Genomic DNA, 23,327 nt, shown 5'->3' on the forward strand with positions numbered 1-23,327 from the left:
CTGCGAAAACGGCAACCACAGGCGCCGCCGGCTCCCGCCCGCCCCTCGGGGTCCGCTGCCGGCGCGTCCCCTCCCGGGGGGTAACCGCCGCCGAGTCTCCGTCCCCCGCCCCCCGCTCCGGGCTGCATGGCGGGGCGGGGGCGGCGCCCGGTGGCCCCGTGCCCGGCCCCCATGCGCGTCCAGGGCTCGCCCAGCCCTCCCCTGCCCCCCGGTCTCACCTAGGAGCGGCGGCGGCGGGCTGAGCTGCCGAGCCCGGCGGGGGCGGGGAGAGAGGGGGCCCCGACGTCTGCTCCGCAGCCGCTACCCCTCCGCGCTGAGCATCTTCCCCGCGCCCCGCGGTGAGTCAGGCAGGGAGAGCGCCGCGGAGCCGCGCACACCGGAGCCCCCGCCGCCCTCCCCGTCCAGCCGCCGCCGCGCGCGCCCCCGCCGGCCCCCCGCCCCCCCACCGCCGCCTTCCGCGGGGGCGCGCGCGCGTTCCGGGCCGCGCTGCCCGCGGGTAGGGAGGTGGGGGGGCGGGGGGGGGCGGGGCGCGGGGAAGCGCGGAGCGGGGCGGGGGCGCGCGCGCGCGCTCACCGCGGCTCGGTGCGGTCCCGGCGCCGCGCGGGATGCGGCGGGCGGAAAACGGAGAGCTGCCGCGGCGCCTCCCCCCGGCCCCCGCCGTTACTATGGATATGGGCCCTGCCGCTCCTCCGCGCCCACCCGCGCAGGCGGGCCGGGTGCGCGGCGGGGCGCTCCCGGAGGGCCCAGCTGCCCCGGGTCTGGCGGGGGCCGTGGGAGGCGCCAGCGAAACTCTGCCCCCGCCGCCGGCTGGCGAGCACCTTCCCTTGCTCCCTCGGCTAAACCACTTTCCTTTTTTTTTTTTCTTTTTTAACACTAGTGTCTAAATAAATCTTAGCAGAGCTCGGATTCCTGCGTTAATACGAGCCAATGAGCATCCCACGGGATTGTTTACTTCAGTAACTGCATCCATTAAGCAGCACCCGCACTGTCTAATAAGGGAAATAAAATACAAAAGATAACGCCCCTGTAATTTAACTTTACAAAATGTCAGAGGATGGAGTTGCACTTTCAGTCCCCCATGGCGGCTCTTATCTCTTACTCTGCTTCCCCGAGGAAGTTATACAATTGATGGCTGAGCACATTATCTGACAAGCTCAGCCAGCGGAGGCTGGAAGAAACATTTTACCAAGTCAAAAAATTTTACTCTGTTACAGCAGGTAAAGCGATGGGGAGTGTGCGGTTTCTAATGCAAGCTGCCTTTCCCCAGCGCGCTCCCTGCAGACTGTCCAAGATGCCAGCCAGTGAGGTGCTCCAGGCCCCGATTCTGCCTTTGGAGATACCAAATCTCAAGGAGAACTGGCTTTTCCATATTCTGTGGAATAAAAGGCTTAATAAAAAAGTGAAAGAAAAATTAAGAGTGTTACTCTCTGGGCATGGTTTTATAGAGCCAATTCACAGTGCTGAAATTTACAGTGATTTTCACGCAAGATGTAGAAGCTGCAGACCTTGTACACCAGCAAGGCGTAGTATCCAAGCACACGTGCAAGTCTAGATTTCTCAGAGACCTCACACTGACCAAACACAGAAACATAATTCACTAGCCCTTTTGTTTGGCATGTCCTACTGCATGTGCTTATACAGAACTTCAAGCATAAATGGCTTTGTGCACCAAAATAAATCCTATTTGAGGCTGTTTATGTCCCTCAGAGCTTTAATTAAGTCTTAAACTAGTGCTAAGCTGCATTTTTTCAAAGGCAGATCTTTCGAGAAGTAACCGATCCTATTACTAAATGGATCATTTGGTTACAAACATTGTTAATAACACACCTTCTCTACAAAAAGCACTGCTGAGGCATGCACATAGCCACCAGGCTCAGCGATGGGGAACAGGTCAGCTGGATTGACTCAACCCCAATAGAGCGCTGATTTTGAACGTGCTAGTGTATGTGTGACTAAAGGCAGTAGAGTAAGCTTTTCTATGAATCCCTAAGAGCCAGTGTAGCTTATTTAAGAGTTGAAAGGAATGCTTAAAATAGTAATGCATGCTCCTAGAGATAAAGTTTTCTATGTCATAACTGATTTTAGTTAATTAGCCCTGCCAAATTAATGTCAGGGAACCCTAAGCATTAGTTCAAACGCATCTCTTAGGATGAGGTTTGGAAAGTTATTTTGATTTGAACTGAATATACCCCTTCCCTCATCTCCAGTTTTTCAAGAAAAACTTAGAGATGCAGTCTGGTATTTATATAGATTTGATGTAGCCCATATGGAGAAGGATTGAACAAAATGCAGAAGTTTCGTTTCATCCTGAATCAGGAGAAAACATAAACATTTTGCAATGTTTCCTGAGCAGAATTCCAAAGATTCAGACTGTAAATATGAAAATGACCATTTCAAAACATTTCATCTTTTCAAAACACATTAGCACAGTATAAAATGTTACATCTAAATTGTCAGTGTCATTTTTGTTCCGACATGAACAGGTCTTTTAAAAGCAGGCGTTTTGGCAGTACTTCCTTAAAATGTCTAGCATTGGCTATGGATTTGTCTAAACTTATCCAATACCTTGAATCTCCACATCTCTATCCCTTCAGCTAACAAGACTTTCTGCACAGTTCCAACTCACTTCGTCCTGGATTTTGTGATCTGCATTTGAGAATGGAAATCAGATCTTTAGTACAGGTGGGATGTGATCCATTAACAGCTTTCTGAGTTAGGAGCAATACTTTAATGGAATTGCTAAGCCAGAGCAGGAACAAGTTAAGGGTGTCAGCAGGAGCCCGATAGGATGATGGCAGAGTGTGGTAGAAGTGCCAGCCAGTTTCTATACCTACCATAAACTTCATTACTTCCACTGATTGTAACATATTGCAGACTATAGCAGCTCTGCATGAAGGAAGCAAGTGTGTAACAACTAGCAAGTCCTAGGAAAGGATGAAGCTTTCTAGCAAGGTGGTGAATGAAAGGGCATTTTTAGAAATTTACGTGCTCAATGAGCAGGCAAACACAAACCCAGATTGTTGTAGTATTTAAACAGGGAAGATCTGCATTATTTCAGCAAGATGTACATCTCCCATTCAGCCACTCTCGCCTTCATCTTGCCTGGACGCCTTTCCAGCCAGCAGCTCTTTCTCTAACGTCTGACCACCTGCAGCTGAGTAGGTGTCATGGCTGTGTCAGCCATGAGTGAGACATATCTGCACCTGTGTGCTGTCATCAGCTGAGATGGTTGTACCTGATGCTCTCACCCTGCTCTTGTTCTGGTATTGAAGAGAAGGTTGGCTACTTTGCATCCTGACAGGACCAGATAAGTAAAGATCAAAATAAATGAAGTGCTGGTCTATTCACCTCTGTCATAGCAGGAAAGTACATTAGGAAACTTCACAGACTGTGCTGTCAGAGAAATCTGTTACTATAAAGAGAAAAAGTTTGCCTCCATTTGCAGCCATTTCATCAGTTAACTCTCTGATGGATGTTACAGGTTGGGCAGAATTGGGGTGTGAGAAGTGGGCACTGCTGACAAGCTGCAGTCCTGGTTTGAGGGCTGTGTGGGCTACTGTGTGTTTCAACAAGAGTGGTGAATGTCTTTTCCTGAAGGCAGATGAAGACATTATTTTAGTAATGGGGATCTACCTAGAAGGGACAAAAACCCATTTAATGAGTTTTAGCAAATATTTTTCAGAGCTCCAAAATCTTAGATATATATGTTGAGGCTAAACCGTGTCAGTGATGGTAAGGGTGGATCCGATCAGATCAGAAATAGAATATTTTCTTAAAAATTTCCCTGTGTTTTCCCTTGAACTGATCAGCAAAGTATGCTGATGTACTGATCACAGCGATCAGGGCTTGGTCCAGCACTTCATTCATGCAGTTTCCATAGATGAGGAGCTGCTCTGGTGGCCATGATTCTTCTTGTAAGGAATTAGGCATCTTGCTTTCTCTTTTACAGCAACAGGACAATCCAATTGTGGTTGATTTGTGGACCTGGTTCTCTTAACTGATGTGATATTGGTGGGAAACTCCTAAGTCCTGAAAGTTGGAGAACAGTAGACACCATGTGATTCTCCTAACCAGGCAGTGGCTTACGCTGAGCAGTGGTGATTCCACTAGGTTTGGTTCAGTAATTTCAGATAAGCAGGGCTAGTTGTTAACTAGCCTTACAGGAAAAGACTACCATTATCATATTTTAATCCAAAAAATAGCTGACCAGTAAGGTAGTACAATAAGGAAGTCTCAATTCCTAGAATTTGGCTGGAATTGGATCTGGATTCTTATATTTGTGTCTATATGTACCTTAAAATCAGGTACCCTGGGGGCATTTCTCATTATTGTGGAAACTACTTTGTAGGCAGAAACAGTCATGGCTGCAGACTCTAGGCCTGGGTCACCTCCAGGTGAAAGTAACAGAAAGGTCTTATACAAATGAGAATTCAGAAATTGGAGGGTTAGATTATTTCTGGAAAATCAGCATCTCAATATATAGCAAACAAAAAAAAATATACAATTTTAAGTAAATAAACCAGTTATAACATCCATAAAGTTAATTACACCCCAGATTTCCCAGCCTCAACCCATGGGTAAGTATTACCACACTTCTCTGATGAACAAGTCAAAATAGACTTAGATTTTTAACAAAATGGCCCCTAACTGTTATTTTTTCCTGCTGACAAAAAATGTTACACATATTTTCAGGGAAAATGAAATCTGTTGGAACACAGGGAGAAAATTTGTTTTCTACTTAAAATTAATTTTTAATCAACACTTAGATTCATACTGGAAATTTTTAGTCATAGAATATTACTGTCCTTTAGCAATAAAGTTTAATTATGAAAATAAGTTGAAACAGCTTCTTTTTAGTAAAATTTAAAAATATTCTATCCTAATTGTTCAAATAACTTCTCCAAAACTCTGTGCTATTTTTTTTTTTCTTTCAACAGAGCTGGGACGATCTATGTTAAAGTGACTTGAGTCTTTGGTAGAGATAAGTATTTGCTAATTTGAACTGCTTTGCTGATATCCATACCATTACTGGTTGATACTCTATAAAGGGATCTAGAAAGTCAGAGTAAGATAAAATTCTTGTTCTTAAGTAGGGAAGTGATCTTTAATAAAAACTAAGATAAAATGATCACAAATATTTAACAGGACTGCTTTTACAATCCTTTCTCAGAGCCAAATACATTGATTATGAATTTCCCGAATAGGGACTGAGCAGATTGACTCCATAATATAGTTATAGGTTATTATAAGTACACATAAAACATAATAAAATTCAGATATTGAGGTAAAATAATTGTTTTGGTATATTTACTGAATAAGCAAAATCATATTATGAAAACAGTAGATAAAAAACATATTAGAAATTTTTACAAGTAAATTATACTTGCCAAAATGAGATACCAAAAGACCCTTTAGCTGGCTAAGAGTGAATATACAGGTGAGGAAGGACACAGGAGAGGGGGAGAGCTGCAAACCAGAGTCACAGAATTTTATTATTGGAGTTATGGGCTATGCACGATCCTTAAAGAAAGTTAAGCACGCAATAAAGACTATGCACTTGGTAAAATACATGTACATAATTCTCATGATATATAGCTTGACAGAGACTGTAACACTTCCAACAGTGCTGTAACAAATCAGGACAAAAGGAATATACCAATTGAAGACAGATGAAGCTGTGTTGGCTTGGGTAAGAAGCAGGGATTTAAGTTTAAAGTGGAGAAGAGAAAGGAAATTGTCATCTTTTGAACACAGAAAACTAACAGAATGCTGTTTTAAGCAGGGAAGTCTCATGAGGAATTTACTGCCAGTCCTGCAAGCTGGCTTTGTGTTCAGCTCTGGGTCAGCACTCAGAGGATGGGAGTTTGCTGTATAGGACAAACACCTCTGATAGCTTCAGTATCCTAGAAGAGAAAACTTAAGAACTAGAAAGACATCTCACTATTACACTAAAACCAGACTTGTTTTTATACATTTATTTTAGTTTTAATCTCAGAAATTCAAGTGCCTGTGTTACAGTTGTCTGGTGTTGGAGAGAAGTCCAAAAGAAGCTGATAAATTTGGGCTATACAATCTCTTGGGAAATAGCAAGTCAAATAAAGTTGAGTGGACATGCAGTCGATGTGGGACCCCTGCCCAAAGAGATAACTGGGGCTGTCAACTGAAACCGCTGGAGTCCCTGCAGGGGCTGGTGCTGCCATGTGCTGGGGTTTTGGAAGGAATTTTCACTGGCAGACACAGATTATGCTCTTGTTTATCCAAGACAATCTCATGGGTCTATAGAAAAAAATTAAACATCAATCAAAGAAAAGATTTAATATCTGAATATCACCCGAACAGGCAAATAGAGATGTCTAGTTCATACAGGCTCACACAACATCTGGTTCTTGCTCGCTGAGAACTTGCTACTGCCTGAGTGCCAAGGGATGGAGTAACTACAAACTGCCTTAACCTGCCTTTGAATAAGGGGTCAAGAAACGAGCTGGGCAATTACTGGTGGTGGTTATGAACATGGAGCACTTGTAAAGACAGTTTCTGTGAGGGCAGAAGACAGCGCAAGGAGTTCCTGAGACAGTACAGGTTTAAGGCTTTTTGATTTTATTTCACTAAAAGACCCCCACGAGTGAGGAGGCATTACAAGCCAAATTGATACAAAAAAAAGATTTTTAAAAAGTTTGTAAAAGACCATATAGAATATAGTTGGAAGTGTCTTTAATTTTTCATGTGAAATATCCACATGAGTATGAAGTATAATCCAGTTTCTGGTAGGTTAATGATTCTTGAAATCTTTAAAAGAAACCAATTTAGGAAAAGTACATAGATCCATTTTATTCTTGTGACCACAATGACTATTTTACCTTTGACTAATTAGAAAAGAAAATAAAGAGATAAATGAACAGATATAATCTAACGTGATCAGAAAGCAAAACAATGAAAAAGTGAAAATCTGCTGTTAATCCTAAGAAATGTATAAAGTGGAATATTACCTCAGAACTGTAGAACAGAGTTTTTGCTTCCTAGTAGCCATATAAGAGGGACCCATAAAGCAAAGGTATGTGAATGTTAGTGTGCATGTTTTTGTCAGGAGAAGGGAAGCAATAACAGAGTCTTGAAGTAAGGAAACACCTGCCTCAGCTTATTGGCAGGCTTCATGTAGAAAAAGTGTAAAATCATAGAAGTTATTTGGTTTCATTATTTTCCCCATAAATATACTAGTTTTAAAACTTGCAAGTCACAGAGGAAGGAGTAAGGGGTCCACAGAGAACTGAGAAAAAGCTAGTTGGGAAAATTAATTTTGAGCTGGACAGTATAGTTAGTCTGAAAATACCACGAGATGATCAGCTTTGAAGAGAAAGGAAACTTTCCTTGACTTTAGAAATGTATATGTATGCGTGCAGGGTGTATATCAACACTTAAGTACGTGGCTTCAGATGTATTTTTGATGGCACTGTAAGGTGCACGTGCATGTTAAAATATCTAAATACTGAGTATTGGTAATTATGTCAAAGGCTGTGCTGCAAATAATTACTGTATTGTAACAGTGGCCATAATACATTGGGACTATTCAAATACTAGATACCAACATCTATTTGTGAGACTGTACGGTGAAATATTTGTCGATATATTATTAACAGATTGATAGATGGATAACAAAGTAGAGTGATCAGAAAAAATCAGAAGAGGATCAAAAGATAAACAGTATAATTACTAGGTAGCCTATCTGGATATCCTAATTTATTGACAGATGTAGTTTCTTCATAATTAACATGTTCCATTAAAAATACTGAATTTTCATTTGGAAAATCTAGTCAAAACATTTCTTCCTGGAATGGTGTGTTTTGAATAAGTAAAAGAAAAGGAAATATTCCATTTGAATACAGGTCCCTCCCCCCTCCCTTTTTTTTTTCCCCAAGTGAAAAAAAAAACAGTGACTCTATTTCCAAATCAGTGACTTTCTCACTGGATCTATAATTAAGACTTCTGTCTTTTGCAGAAGGGTAGAGTCCCTCAAGGTCTGTCTTTCACTACAGCGTGAGATTCCTGAACAAGTACCATGATGAATCAGAGGAGTCACTAGACTATGAACTATTATGAAAACTGTCTGAAGACTGATCCCACATGAAAATGAATGCAGTAGGCTTTTAAACTACTATTTTGTTATCAGTGAATATTCAGAACAAACATCTGGGCATGTCCAAATTAAACTGTTTTAGAATATTTTTGCCATTAAGTATTTTGTGATTTAATTTTCTTGCCATGAATCAAAGTTAAAAAAAAAAAAATCTAAAGTTATAGAATATTCACTAGATGAAAAATCTTTTGTTTTTATAATTAGAAAAAATCTATTCAAATTTTAGGAAGTAATCAAAGACAAAACTTACATTGTAAAAATAAAAACCACATTAATGATTCAGAAAATTCCTCTCTTTTAGGGCCAGAAGGTATTGCTACATAATAAATGCAAAGCAAAGGTATAATAAATTTATCCTATGTTTATACTTTACTCTGCTGCAAAAGATAGACATGTGTTCTTTTTCTATATTAAGTCACTAGAATGCCATACCATAAGACAATTGATGGCAAAGGGGATGACCTAAGGAACCTGCCTCCAATCATGGAAATGCTTGTTTGCAAGAAGGGTGATAATATACATGCTCCTCCTGGGCCCATCAGAACACTCAGTTCTTGCTGTTCTGTGGCTACACCTGACTGACACAAGTAAACCACGGGAGAGAATTTCAGGACTCTCTCGGTGGCTGCCCCTCTTAACATCACTCTTAATTTTCCCCTTAAACTTTCCTTCTTCTTGTTTGTAAGGTTCCCTTTAGGCTCAGTTGTTATTTTTTCATTCACTCTGGAGAAGCACAACCCAAATACTGCACAGGGTGGCTACACGGTGCTCGGCAGTGATTAAACATCAGAGAATTGTCTGGGGACATGGCGTTTAAAAGGATGCACTCTGGCCGAGGAGGCTGGGTAGACTGTAGCTGAAGTGGGACATTTGGGAAACAAGAGCTTTGTGAGATTTATAGGGTTAAGCAATTGCCATCCGGAGGAAAATGACATAACAGGAACTGTCTACAAATAATTAAAGGCATGTCATAAAGTAGGCCATTTTTTGGATTAATCAAAGAAGACCGAGAAACTAATTTAACATGTAGAAGGGAAAATTTAGGTTACACATTAGGAAAGACTATAATATCTGAACAAATAAGAGTTCATATGCAAAACAGCCTGTGCTATCACTAGCTTGAAGTGAAAAACTGTTTAAGTCTTTTATTTCTTGGGGTGATTTAGAAATAATTAAATAAACCCCGTGCTGTTATAAGAGAAAGTATCAGGTGACCCCTAGAGGTCATCTCAAGCCCAAGCAACTCTGTAGCTACAATAACCCATCACTTTAGTTAAAAGGCAACACAAATGAGACTGATTTACACTTTTGTATTGCATACAATTATACTGTATTTTAACCACCCTCTTGGTACTTTAGCCATTTACCACTATGTATGCACGCTATTCATCTTCATAAATGTTTTGCTTCAAATACCGTTACATTAAGGACATTACTGTAACCTTATAATATAAACACAAAATGGTGACTTATGGGTGTGAATGATTGAAAAGGAGGCAGAAATGCCAGATTATGAAAGAATACATTTGGTTTTGTAAATACCAACTTTTGCAAGGCTGTACAAATTAAATAAAAATTGCTATAACATTAAACTGTGCATGGAAGTGACTATGTAGTTTCCAATCTTGTAATATGCATAGGGGTGAGACAGTCACCCCTAGCATGCTGCAAAGCCCCATCCCTGGCAAACTGGCATGGGATACTGCATATTTTCATCCTTTAAAAAAATATTTCTAAGAAATGACATTTTTCTGTCTTCCATTTCATATTATTTTCTTTGGAAAAACTACAAATTTCTTTCTCATTTCTAACGAGCTTTTGTGGACAATGAGAATACACTTTTTTCTTCTCAGGTGCTGCCTGTTCCTCACAAATATGTATTAGTCAGTGACAATTTTAGCAATCACATTTTTGTCAAGGTAGAATCTTGCAGATGCTTCAACTCATTATTTTTAAATAGCATTCATAATTACCTATCCAAATTATTTCTTGAATTCAGCACAGTACTAACTACAAAGGCCAGAAGGACTGTTAATTAGCTGTTAATGAAATCTGAAGTTCTGATAGTTCTTATGAATATGGCTCCAGCATTACACCAGCACTCCACAGTGTGCATGGCAGTAGGAATGCCGAAAGGGTCTCAAAGACAAAAGCGTGCCAGGAGATGAAGGTGTGACATAATTCTCTACCTGTCCATTTGTGATGAGGGGAATGGATGTATTGGAGGGTAGAGTTTTTAGGAAATGGATTTGACTGCCTGGAAGGAGACATAAACAAGGCAGCCAGGCCAATTCAGATTTCTGCTATTAAAATTCTGCCAGATGATAAAGATTCCTCCCAACAATTAGAAAGAAAATAGGCAGGAGTTTAGCTGTCTATATGACTTTGCTTGATTCACCTGTTTTGTGCCAGTTTTGAATGGCATCAGTATCTATATTAATGACACAAGGAAATAACAAACTCCAAGTATAAGGACAGAAAAATGGATAATAACTCTTTGGTAATCCATCTTTCTGGACAGTTTAATCAGAAAGACTATTGGTCCAACAGCCTGAAGTCTACCCACACCTTTGGGGTGCAATACAGCCTTGCCTACAGCAGTAAAAGGGGGTTGAGTTCCTTTTTGTACAAGTTTTTCTCAGTCATTCTGTTGCTTTCATATTGTTTCAGGCAGATGGGGCAAAATACCAGCAAGCTTGAGCCTGTTCCTGAATGGACACTGCTTTTTTTTGTACTCAGCAGACCCTGGGCATACCAGAAAGAAACCCTGGTTGATTTTTTTTTCCTTCAGTAGTGCATAATTTTCATCATTATTTTTCATTAGAATATGGGAAGATTCACTTGTTACAATTTTCATCTTCACCTACGAATCTATAATAGCAATGGCAGGTGGTGATAATGAAACAAGAGCTTTCAGTGTGTCAGAAAAGGTAGCTCTGGGATAATCAGCATTTTGAAGTTGTTTTCCAATCTGGAGCATGAAATCAAGCTGTTTCTGTTTACCATTGATACAGGCAGTTTTGTTGTTGATAAATAAATATAATGTGTATAACCTTTTGCAGTATTTAAATAATGGATATATCAACTGGTATTTACTCAAGTAGAGCACTGTGTCTTATCAAATAAATGACATCTTTTAGAGGCCAAATCTCTAGAGTCAATTATATCATGAAATCAATTTTAACAATATATTTACTTCTGCTAAAATAACTTAACAAAAGACAATCTCAAATAAAAATGTCTTAATGACATTTGTATTACTTTCAAATTTGGAACTCATTTTTTCTCTTTCTTTTTCAATACCTTGCCTTTTTGCCAGATGCACACCGCTACAGATCTCAGGAAATAAAGAATAACTGAATTACAAAACAGAATAAAATTACTCTTTATGAATCTGGAGTGTAGTATACTGATTAAAGCAAGCAGGCCATTCTACTGGAGCAACGTGCCACAACTATAAAATTATTCAAAAGCAAAACACTTTTCTTAAGTGAGGAGCCTAGTGAGGAACAGAGCCTTCCTGGATAAAAATAGAGGGGAAAATATGCTAATAGCTCAATAAAGATGCTCAATCTGGTTTTGGCAAACAATTAAGGTGAAGAAAACTTGTTCCTGCAAAACTACTTATTTTCTTTTTAGCTCTTCTTTAGAAATGACTGCTCTCTTGGGATTTATGTCAAAATTAATTCAGCTTTACTATTTTTGTACACCATTTTATAAAACCACAAAATGTTTCATTATCTATATATATATATATTTTTTTTTGGCTATCTGCTGTTGCATAATCAACAATGGATAAACCAACATATCTAGATTTTTTCTCCCCTATGTTTGTATCAGCTGAAATAGTGAGTAATTAAATGAAATATCATATATATTACTGGGTGAAAACTTAGGTTAACTTCTGCTACCAATATGTTCAGACTTAAGTACAATATCTGGTTCCAGAATTACAATTCTCATAAGAAAAACTAACTTTTGCTGATATTTTAGAAATACAAAATAAAGTACATTTCCTTACCTCTTTTATCAGAATGGAAGCCCAGTAATCTTTCAAACCTGAAAAACTGATTTGCTGCTCCACATTTTTCCTATTGCAGGACAAAAAGTATGTTCATTTTCCACCTTTCCTTGTATTCTTTGTTATCTGCATTACAGTACTGTCTAGTGGCAGACTTCACACATTTCTCTAGCTAGCCCTATTGCCGAACGTGCAAAAAAACCCCAATCTGTGATCAAATAAAGTAGCATTGTGGATTACAGTGATGCTACAAGTATATTTACAGTTATGTGCTAATGTGATGTATTGGGTAAAAAAAGAAATAAAGAAAAAGATGAGAGCATCAGGACAAGATTCTGTCCTAATGAAAATCGTGTGGTCGGCAAGTGGTACTTTAAATTAGGTCTTAAGCAATGACAGCAGCAGCAAACGCTAATAACATTGCCTGGCTCTAAGATCTGAGCAGAGAGTTGCCAAGAGCAAGAATTGGTTGGGGCCAAGGTGGTCTTCATGAAGCAGAAGATTGCCTTTCCAGGAAGAAGATAATTCAGTTAGAGGTAGAAACTAGATGATTAGTTTTCATCGAGATACTTTGGTTTATCAGATTTGGATGAAGTAAGGCAGTCACAAGAAATATTTACTGTTCTTATTCTACAGGCAAGACTGCTGAGCGAAAAAGAAGATGGTTCAGAACAGTTAACTAATTGCTGTTATGGTTCTCCAATGAAGGCCAGTTTTGAGATGAGAAAGGAAGACAATCTTCCACTGAGAATGAACTTCCAGTAAGAAGTTTCCCTGAAAAAATTCCTGATCCTGATGGAAAGATTGGAACAGTACAATAGCTGAAATACTATTGTAAGACATTTTGGCTGTGTTAAATGACAAGGAACTCCCTTGCACATCTAAATGAGTGTTGACTGAGCATCATTTTCTTACAGTCCAGTTAGCTGTTCAACACTTTTGCCCGTCTGTGCTGAAAAAGTCACTTGGCTTGTATGTGTCTGAACATGGCTGGTCCTGCAAATGGTGACTCAATCTGAGGCCACAGTCATGGATTTCTTAGAGCTATGGAACATAGACTCAACGACACAAAACCCCCACTAAAACCACGTGTGTCAAAGTAGTTAGAAAACAGCTAATGCCAACTTGATACACAACAGACTTTTTCAATATCCTTGCCTCGGTTATTCAGGGATCTTTTCATGGAAGAGGGTGCTAAGACTGTCCAGGCTGACAGCTTACACCCTTCTGCAGCATAAGTAAGCAGATTTCACGCTTCAGAATGAAACTTTTCTGGTTTTAATATTAAATTTCTCCCCCTTGGGTCCCCTCCCTTATGGAGCAACCGTCTCTCGCTGCACTCTGACAAAACCAAGAAACTAAGAAATGTATCACACAATGTATCTGGGTAAAATTTACCTTCCTGAAAGGCCTCTAAATATTTCTGAAAGTCCACACATGTTCAGAACTGACCATACAGGATGAGAATGTTGAAATGTTTTATATTTTTAGATATTATTGCAGGTTACAGTCGGCTGGAGTTGTAGTTACACTGCTTTTAGATTTATCACTTGGACTGTGGAGTTGTCAGATCTTAATAATTGCAGTCCTCTTTATTGTGATGGATCTCCTGCACGGAAAACCCATAACACTGCACAAAATGCTTCTGGTGGTTTAATGAATGATACTCTTCCTTGTGAGTAAATAACAAATGAGGATACAAACCACAGACCATATTAAATAAACATTACACCTAATTACTTGCAGTTGTAAGGGGAAAAATACTTTTTAAAAGTTTCCCAGAAAACTCATAAATTTTGTTGACTGACTCTTTTTTTGGATAATTTGTTTCACTTTATTTAATAAATTACATAAATTGTGTAATTCTCATACTTTTTTCATTTGATACATCACTAACTCTTTGATCATTACATTTTTTTTTCTGTTTCTTCATCTTCTTTTTCTGCCTATTCTTCACATTCATTTTCTACATCGTGTATTCTCTGATCTGCAGTTACAACTTTTTTAGAAAAGCTATTTTAATTTAAAAATATCAATTTGCTGTAATGTTTAAATACATATGAAGTGAGTATATTCCAGATACTTGAAAGAAACACTTGATCTTAATTACAAGTCAGAATTTATGAACCTTCCTAATGAGATATCAAGGAGTTTGGTGAAAATGTACTGTTTTATTCCTTCTGCTAATTTATCAGAATTTTAATTATTACATTTTTTCTAGAAGCATTTTAGTAAAAGAATATGGACACTCATAGGCAGTTAGGCTATCACGTTAATCAAAGGGTTTGAGATTCAATTTTGGTACTGATAAAATACAAAAATACTGCTAGAAAGATCAGAGCATCTAAATAAAAAAGGATAGAGAAAAATCAGCAGCACTTAGACCCTACTTTACAGTTTTTTCATGAGTAAGCACTGAAAGGAACAGGACTGATTCTGTGTGTGGTTGCAGGACAGAAGCTTAAGGTGGTGAAAAAGTACCAGCAGTAAAGGCAAACTGAATACGTATGAAACATTGCTGGGAATTCTGTATGGTCCGAAATGAGTTTTTAATACATCTTCCAAACTATTAGCAGGTTTAACCTCTTGGGAAATTTTCATTAGTTGTACAAAAAAATGCCATCAGCCAGCTTCTATTTTCCAGTCAGGGATTCCTCAAGAAACTCTGTGTAGCTGCTGGCTTTGATCTTGGTCCCATTATTTCAGTCTCATGCTTCCTCTCAAAGGGGCTGATAATATCCACTTTATGATAAAAATAATTTAACTGCCAAACAAGAACTCCCCTGATAAATGTAGAGTTACTGGAAGTTATTAAAAACATGACAGAATACAGTAAAAATTACAACAAAACACACCTTTTTAACGTCTGAAATAAGCAAGACAAATTGTACTACAAAATAAAGGATTAAAAAGGGGGTGTGGGACAAAAGAGCAATCATAGTAAATATGAGCAAGGGTTACAGGAACATCACCTTTGGAACAGTATCTCAAGATTCTCTTTGCCCAGGGTAAACTGTGGCTGCACGAAGGGCAAAGCTGAAAATGTATGTCATTGAGAAATGGGGTGTTCTTAGCATTTTGACAAAGAAGGCAAGGAAGAGAATTGGCACAAATTAGCTAGCTCAGATGATAATAATAATGGAGTTTAACAGGCTAGTCTGAAAGTGACAGTTATTTTTGACATGTAGTGGACAGTTGAGGAAAAGCAAATGAGGAAGGAAGTGCAGATCCAGCAATCTGCTACTTTGTGGTGCTTAATTAGTACCCCCAGCTTATTTCCTGCCAGAACAGGGAGGAATCATGCTGCTGCTTATGGCAGAGGCTGTTGTTTGACAACACCAAATGGAGCAGCCGCTTTTGACAGGCCTTGTGACTTCTTTCTGAGAAGTTTTTATACTTCTGCTAGAAACTCTGCATAACCTGAGTAAGTCACTTCGCTCTCTGTGCTTGCTACAGGAGGGAAGGTATTCATTCACCTGTCCATCATATTCAAGAAAACACTTGGGATTTTCCCCAAACTGAAGATGACACAAAAACAAAGTGCTGGAAGTTGTTACCAAAAAAGTCTCTAGATTTTGTCCCATGAAGGAATTGCAATAGAAAGCACCCTGGGTTTTGCAGGACAAACCTTCACTGAAAACTTAATTCCTTTCTTGAGAGAATTATTAAGGTACTAGAACAACAACTCTAGCTTCAGTGTATTTAGCAAAATGTTTCTATTTAAATGATGAATTTCTATGAGCCAATTGCTGCTTTCAGTTACCCAGGTACCTTCCCACTGACTCTCTCAGACACTGGAACTTTAAGCAGGATATAAATTAGCTTCAAAAACATGCAGTGCCACCAGGCTAATTTGTTCCGGGGTATTTATATAGTGTCTTTTAATAAGTAAATGATTTGGGATCAGACACTGGTACACAGAAGGAAAACTCAACTCACCATAACCAAGAAAGGTAACTTTGAAAGGTTTCTCAAATATATTAAAAAATATAGGTCAAGAAAGTAGCATTTTTAACTTCATGGAAAAATCTTATTTGGCAACTAGCTATCATATTATTCTCAAATTGCTGTTCCTTGTAATATTTGCAATTATATGTGAGTATTATGCAACATGTTTACGTATATTATATTCTTGTAATTTCTACATGAACATTTGAAGGTTTGACTATCAGTAAGTTACACACAATTTCAAGCAAACTGTAATGTGCAATAACAACTACTCCTGTTATATGGCAAAATATTTGCCACGTTGAATTGGTACTGCATGATAATTACCAGAAATTAATAGAACTCATTTAAAATGTTATTCTTTCACTATAAATCTCTCTGAGAATGGCTACAGCACATTTCTAATCAGCACACTTCATCTTGTGAAAAGTCTGTTGAATGTATTACTTGGCCTGAGGCATTAAGGCAGGTGTACCTCACAGACTCGCGCCCAAATGCTGGGTGAGGTATTTGGATCTAAGCAGGGACCATGTTCAGGTCTGTTACAGAATGAAAACTTCCCACATTCAACACGACTAACCCCACAAATTTAAGAGATTTGCCTTTGCCAGTGACCTATAGCCAAGCCCTGGATATGTCAGAATAAATTATTAAAGGCCAAATGCTCATATCTGAATAGATAACTCACTTTTTTTTTTTTTCTCATTTCAGTAATGTATAGATTTCATATCAAATTTACTGTGATTATTCCATCAGTGTGTGTAATTCAAAATGCTTTCATGGAAGTAAAGAAATCTGGGGAAAATATCTTGACTCTTCCAGTCTCTATCCATGGGGAAACAAAGTAATATCATACTTTCAGCAGAAGTTACTCTTATTTAAATTGTGATTGTGCGTGTTTTTTGTCCTCTGCCAATTAGCATTGGTCTGCCTTTTCATCAGTGAAGTTCAGACGGTCTGCTGGACTTTATTCCTTTTGGGTGACAGTAAAAAGCAAAAGTAATTCCTATATCCAAATATCTCTACCAACAATGAGCTGCTATTCAGTGTAAGATTTGTAACTTTCAGATTGTATCCCTTCACTTCCCTTTTTCTTCATTTGATGGACTTAAATACTCAGGTGAACTGCTATTCGTAACACTCAAACCTTAAAAGGAACTTCTTTTAAGTTCTCTGTGCAAACATAAGTAGACTTGCTACATAATTTTTATTTTATTTCACTATTATTTTTTGCACACAGATTTTAAAGCTATAGGTTTTATGAAATAAAATTCAAGTTCTAGAAAAGAAGACCTGTTCAGAAGAAATACTAATTTAGCCAGCGACCATAAATACCTTAAAAATCAAGCTAAAAAACTCAATGCATCTAGTGGTACAAATTGACAAGTTATGTGAAATGCAAATGTAAAGGATGCTAGAAGTTATTTCTGATGTGTCCACTAGCATGCCACAATGACTGTATTTTGGAAACTACTATATGTAAAGTACTACTATTTAATCCTTCATTGAATATAGTAATCAATGATAACATACATATAATCAGAAACATCTGTCATTTATGCTTCCAAATGCATAGGGAGAAACCGATGCCCTTTACAACCCAAATACATCCCATAAAAGGGAAGCAGACAAAACACCAAGATTCATGCTAAGTATTAAACATACCAAGTAAACCACATTATTTCCTACAGTAGAAAGCATTATCACTTCCTCTCCACACTCCATTTAGTAATAACTTTTTCTTATTATTTGTCTTACAGTCCCAGTGTCAGCAGGGGTGCAATATGTCTCTCTGGGTTTATGCCTCTGAATGTGGTGACCCAAAACAAGCCAGCAGGACCCACAAGTATGTCAGAAATTGCTTAACACTTTGCAGAACTGAAATCATCAAAGAGTTCCCAGGCAAACACTCCAACAGTGTGAAGTATGGGTGATCATCCCTACAGAGTACATCTGCACTGCCAACAGTAGTACCTGACATACTTAGTTGAAATAAATCCGTTTTTGATCATTTATGTTTTGTTGTAGCTGTGTTCTGAATTTCTGCCACATTCTCTCTCTTTACTATAGGAGATGTTTATTCTTACATAACTGTCAAAGGAAACCAGCAACATTTTGTGGGAAAACACTGATTTCAATGCCTAAGGGATCCACCTCCCATCAGACTAGAACACAAGGTCCATTTGTCCACAGTCAATGTCTCTGGAGAAGCCAGTGGCCCTGAATTCCTCCCTTTTGGACTAAATCCTACTCAGCTTAGTTTAATTGATTTACTGCTTTTAAAAGGATGGTCAGTGAGTTCTAAGTCATTATGTTTTAATGACACTTGTTCATACCTAGATTGGACATCACAAGAGCAAGACTCCTCTAAAATAACTTGAGCAACGGCATTCTAAAAATGAAATCAATGGCTTTAGTTTGGTAACATTTTTTAACAAACATAAATCTCCAAGCTAATACTTGCTTTTACCTGAAACCATGCACATGCCATTAAAAAAACAAGTTGACAGTTTCTCCCATGGCCCACTGATAATTACTTTCCTTGCCTTATCATGAAGAAGATTTAGCATCAACCTCATGCCCAGGTTTCTCAGTTTAAAGATGAATACGCCTGAAGATGCCAAATGCTTAATCCCTATAGGTGAGGAGGTATCTGTATTTTCCAGCAGTAATTCTTCTGGGCAACTACATGGTGTTAATAGGTTCTCAAGAGAATCCTGTTTTCGTAGGTCAGGAGCCAGTGATCAACATTAAAATGTTATTTAGGGTCTAGTCCACAACAGCAGAAAGAGCAAAGTAAGGATTTTAAATTGGGAACCTGATAAGCTCTTCTGAGGCACATTTTATTACCCATATATTCTGAAAAATACTCTGCTCAAGTTTTCCTTGAACTTCAGGGTACTACAGATAAATCATGAGGAGAACACAAATGTTGCTTCAGCTTTTTCAAAGAATGAAAGCATAAATGAGAAATTCTGTCACTGAGGGAGGAGAAAAAGAGGAAGGGATGAGTAACTCTGCAGTTCTGCCACATTCAGGGGAGGGGAGGACCATCCTGAAACAGGAAAACAATGACCTCAAAAATAATAAGTTATTAAAGCAGGCAGAAGAATTCTTCTTTCTTTGACTGTTAGTTCAGTTCATCATCAGATTTTTTTCTAGTTAATACTGTTTTTTAAGAAGAACGGTGGTTTTTATGGATTTAGAATAACAGTAATATTTCAGTGGGTCTTCTTCTAATTCCAAAAAGAGTTGCAGGGTGCACACTGGGCAGAATGTCACTGGAAAAGACTTCAATAGTTTCAGCTGTTAGCTCAAGGTCCAGGCAGGGCAGTCTTTCATAATAAAATACACACTACCATGCCTCCTTGCAGAAATTTCAGCAATAAGAGATGTCTTCAAAAAGAAACATTGAGCTGCTAGCGTGACATGAGTTTATTAAGAAACCAGACAGAGCACACTAACAGAGACTAACTTACAAAAAAATGGATATACAAAGAATAAACAGACTTTTTTTTTTTTTCTCCAGAAAAGCTTTTCTGATTAAAAGTAAACAAACTTGCACTTGATAAAGCAGTCCAATTTCTTTAACAGCTATGTTTATTATCACCCTCACTTCTTGCTTGCAATAGAAAATTCAGCAGAAAGGGTGTGCTGGTTTCGGCTGTGATCGAGTTAATTTTCTTCACAGCAGCTCATGTGGGGCTGTGGTCTGGGTTTGTGCTGAAAATGGTGCTGATAAAACAGGGATGTTGTAGTTACTGCTGAGCAGCCTTACACAGCATCAAGGCCTTTTCAGCTCCTCACACCATCCCACCAGTGAGGAGGATGGAGTGCACAAGAAGTTGGGAGGAGGCACAGCCGGGACAGCTGACCTCAGCTGATCAAAGGGATATTCCACACCATATGATATCATCCTCAGCATATAAAGCTGGAGGAAGACGAAGGAAGGGGGATGTTTGGAGTGACGGCATTTGTCTTCTCAAGTAACTGTTGCGTATGATGGAATCCGGCTTTTCTGGAGATGGCTTGAACACCTGGGAAGCAGTGAATTAATTCCTTGTTTTGCTTTGCTTTTGTTTGTGGGTTTTGCTTTACTTTTTAAACTGTCTTTATTTCAACCCACGAGTTTTCTCACTGTTACTCTTCTGATTCTTTTCCTCATCCCACCGAGGGGGAGGAGTGAACGAGTGGCTGTGAGGTGCTTACTTGCCAGATGGGGTTAAACCACAACAAAGGGGTTCAAGTGTCATCTCCAGGGAGACTGATTCCATAATGAGCTGATGGGTTTCAGGAAGATATCATTACTTTTCCTTGCTGTTGCTATGGGTTTTGGTGATGCCCACATGGAATTATAAAAAAACCCACAACGATGATGCTTATTGATGAAAAGTTTTGTATTATTTGATTAACTACTGGAATAAAGAACTGTACTGTTAACAGACTTCTGCTAATCAGATAGTATATCCAGTGTGAAGAAGGAGCAACTATTTTAAAGTGCACTGAAGTGAAACATTATTTTCTATTTGGATCATGATTCGAATTGACAGTATTATGTTAGTACTTTGGCTGACATTTTTCAATGGCCAGTTCCTCCAGATTTAAAAGAGGCTTTTGGAAGTGTTGTGGATGTGCTTTTGCTAGCTGCTCCCGAACAATTATACTGAATTATGAGGTTCTAACAAAAATTGAAAGTCCACTATGCACAAAATGTATATATTTGATTAGGTGAAACTTACAGAGGTTGTCTTTCTCTGAAAACTCAAAAGCAAGCCTCTCAGCAAATTGAGTCTTTTCTAACAAAATGCAGATCTTCTCTATACTTTGAAGATTTTCATAAAACAAAGAGATCATTTTCATCTTATGTAAAATTGTGTCCTACATTGGTCTACTTCATCCTGGCTTAGGTTGTTATAACTATTTCAATTGTCTCTCCAAGTAGTCCTTGCCACTATTATGACAAGCTGCATTGCTCCATATCTGATCTGCTCTGCTTAGAAAACTATGTATACTCTTCCATTCTATGATCCCTTTCATTCTTCTCCCCATTTATTTAAATGTAGATATATTCAATACTTGGCAGTTGGTAATTCCTCATGACAAGGTCTTTGATGGTAGATCACCTGTGTGCAGAAGTCCTGTGCTTCTGGACACCCAGGACACAAGATCCTGGTATTTCATGGTATTGAGAAGAGGTACATCTCTAACTGTGTTTATTGTATGTTCTAGAACACTACAGCTAATGGAGCAAATGCAGAAATCCTGTTTCCAAGGGTCAAGTTCCTTGTCAACGTTCTCAGGGCAAATTACCAAACACATTTCTCAGTGCATTAGCAGATTTCCATATGCACTGCATGAGAAGCTGGACCAGATTTTTACCAGGCAGTCACCACAGAACCATGATGTGTGTTGAATATTTTGGGTCTGACCTGCTATACATCAAATGTTTATCTGAGACCAGGTAAGCCACCAAAGAGTCCAGCCAAGAACAATATCTGCTTTCAGCTGCCCTCAGCCTGTTGTCTATCCAGTGGGAGTTCCAACATCAGATAGCCCATGAGAAAGCCAAGTAACAATTCTACAGCAGGACTTTAATTCAGTAGGTACAGAGTGTTTTAAAACAATTAGCTGGTCTGCCATTAGTGCTTGTTGAATAGGATTTGAAAACTTCTGTGCTAGCTCCATGTTTTGTAAGTAATGACAATACAGAAGACAGATACATCCAAGATTCCAATGCCCTTCAGTCCTCCAGCTGCTTGTTTGTCTGCACATTCAGAATATTACTAAAGTGAGAAAACTGAGCAGTAAAGTTTGCGATATTTTTTCCCCCCTCCATATTTTAATCCATTACCAGTAGATCAAAATTTTCTATTATATTTCTCCCTCCTTTTCTGATTTGCTCGACTATTTCCTATCTTATAACTTCTTCTGATCCTCATTTTTCCACTTGGCAATGAAACACATTTGGAGATAAATATTAATGCTCTTGAACTTATCATGGCCATAGATTAAAACAAAAGAGAAAAAGTCCAAGAAATATACCAGTAGGAAATTAACATAAGGTCACAAATTTAGTGCTGTCCTGAGCTTTCAGAGATAATACAATTTTCTTATACATAAAATTAAATTATACTTCACACTTGAGGTTAAATTATTCTAAGCTTTCTTTTAAAAACATATAAATGCTTTAAGATATTATTATAGCAAGGATTAGAAATGTTTTTCAACAAACATTCACTTGTAAATAACACATTTGTGCTAGGATATATACATCAGAATAAGTTAATAATTGGTACAGATATTACTACTTCACTTTGCTTTGGAGGTGGGGTTATAAAAGAAGTTCAAGCAAAGAGATCTAGAGGCTTGGCTCTGTGCTACACGGGTGGTCTTTCCCCTACTTCATCACTGTCTTGTGAAAAGAAAGGCTGCTTCTGCAGTGCCAAATCAGAGTTAAGGGGCCAAAATTTCATACTCCAGGACTTCCTCTTAACAGCCTTGTGTACCCTTGTTAGCCCTCCCCTCTGAATTCAAGCCTATCTTGAAAGCTGAGCCACTGAAGGAAGATACTGGTATTTCTGATGTCTCAGCAATTTTTCTCTGCCAACTTGCGGACCTCTGTTGACCTTATTAACATTCTGGCCAGAATCCCTTTCCCTCTCACCCAGGAGAAGATAAGGTGAGTAGAACCTGGAAGTACATGAATATGTAACATCCATTCCTTCTTCAGGTGTCCTTTCCATAGACTGTCAGTCACGGCATATGTCAGTCATTGTTGAACAGGTACTGAAATACTGTTCTGCCAAACTAAGCAGCTAACCTAGAAGCTGCATCTAATTAATACTGTTCAGTATAGTATGAATAGAGATCCTTCAAGAACAGGAATATATCAGAGACATACCACCTATATGGCCACTGCTGCTGTCATCAGTTTAATCCAAATTCTCAGAGAAGGAAGAAGTGATACTGCCCTACATCTCGTTTCTATAACCTGACTAGTCCACCTATATAATGATTGAGAAATAACACCTTTCTGCAGTTGTCATTAAAATAGGAGATAAAACAATCATAATACAAATCTGTATTGCTTCAGAGATTTCTCATATCCATACTGTAAATGAACTGTCGATTAACCTGAAGTGTGTATTTATATTCTCCTTTATGAATAGGCAGAAATATAAATCGCAAATAAATTGAAAAGACTAATATGATAATCAGAGCCTGCCT

At 38.7% G+C, this 23,327-nt stretch overlaps 1 protein-coding gene and 1 long non-coding RNA gene across 22 annotated transcripts in view; one reads left to right on the forward strand and one right to left on the reverse strand.

Annotated features, from left to right (window-relative positions):
- The window catches only part of ANKS1B (ankyrin repeat and sterile alpha motif domain containing 1B), a 436,519-nt gene that overhangs the window by 94,152 nt on the left and 319,040 nt on the right, over nucleotides 1-23,327 (reverse strand). For 2 of the 21 annotated variants that reach the window (XM_065043932.1, XM_065043907.1), the window contains exon 1: nucleotides 574-711. The exons of 16 other annotated variants lie outside the window; for them this stretch is intronic. The gene's annotated coding sequence lies outside the window, so the exon portion shown is untranslated. Of the gene's footprint in view, nucleotides 1-218; nucleotides 429-573; nucleotides 719-23,327 lie in introns of those variants that run through there. 3 more of the 21 variants (XM_065043924.1, XM_065043906.1, XM_065043948.1) reach the window with 2 other exon arrangements.
- LOC135576788 (uncharacterized) lies at nucleotides 208-18,113 on the forward strand. The gene is made up of 3 exons (XR_010468547.1): nucleotides 208-338; nucleotides 12,789-12,913; nucleotides 17,861-18,113. It is a non-coding gene; the product is annotated as an uncharacterized LOC135576788 (long non-coding RNA).

The sequence above is a fragment of the Columba livia genome, chromosome 1, assembly GCF_036013475.1.
Source record: "Columba livia isolate bColLiv1 breed racing homer chromosome 1, bColLiv1.pat.W.v2, whole genome shotgun sequence".
NCBI classification, from domain to species: Eukaryota; Metazoa; Chordata; class Aves; order Columbiformes; family Columbidae; genus Columba; species Columba livia.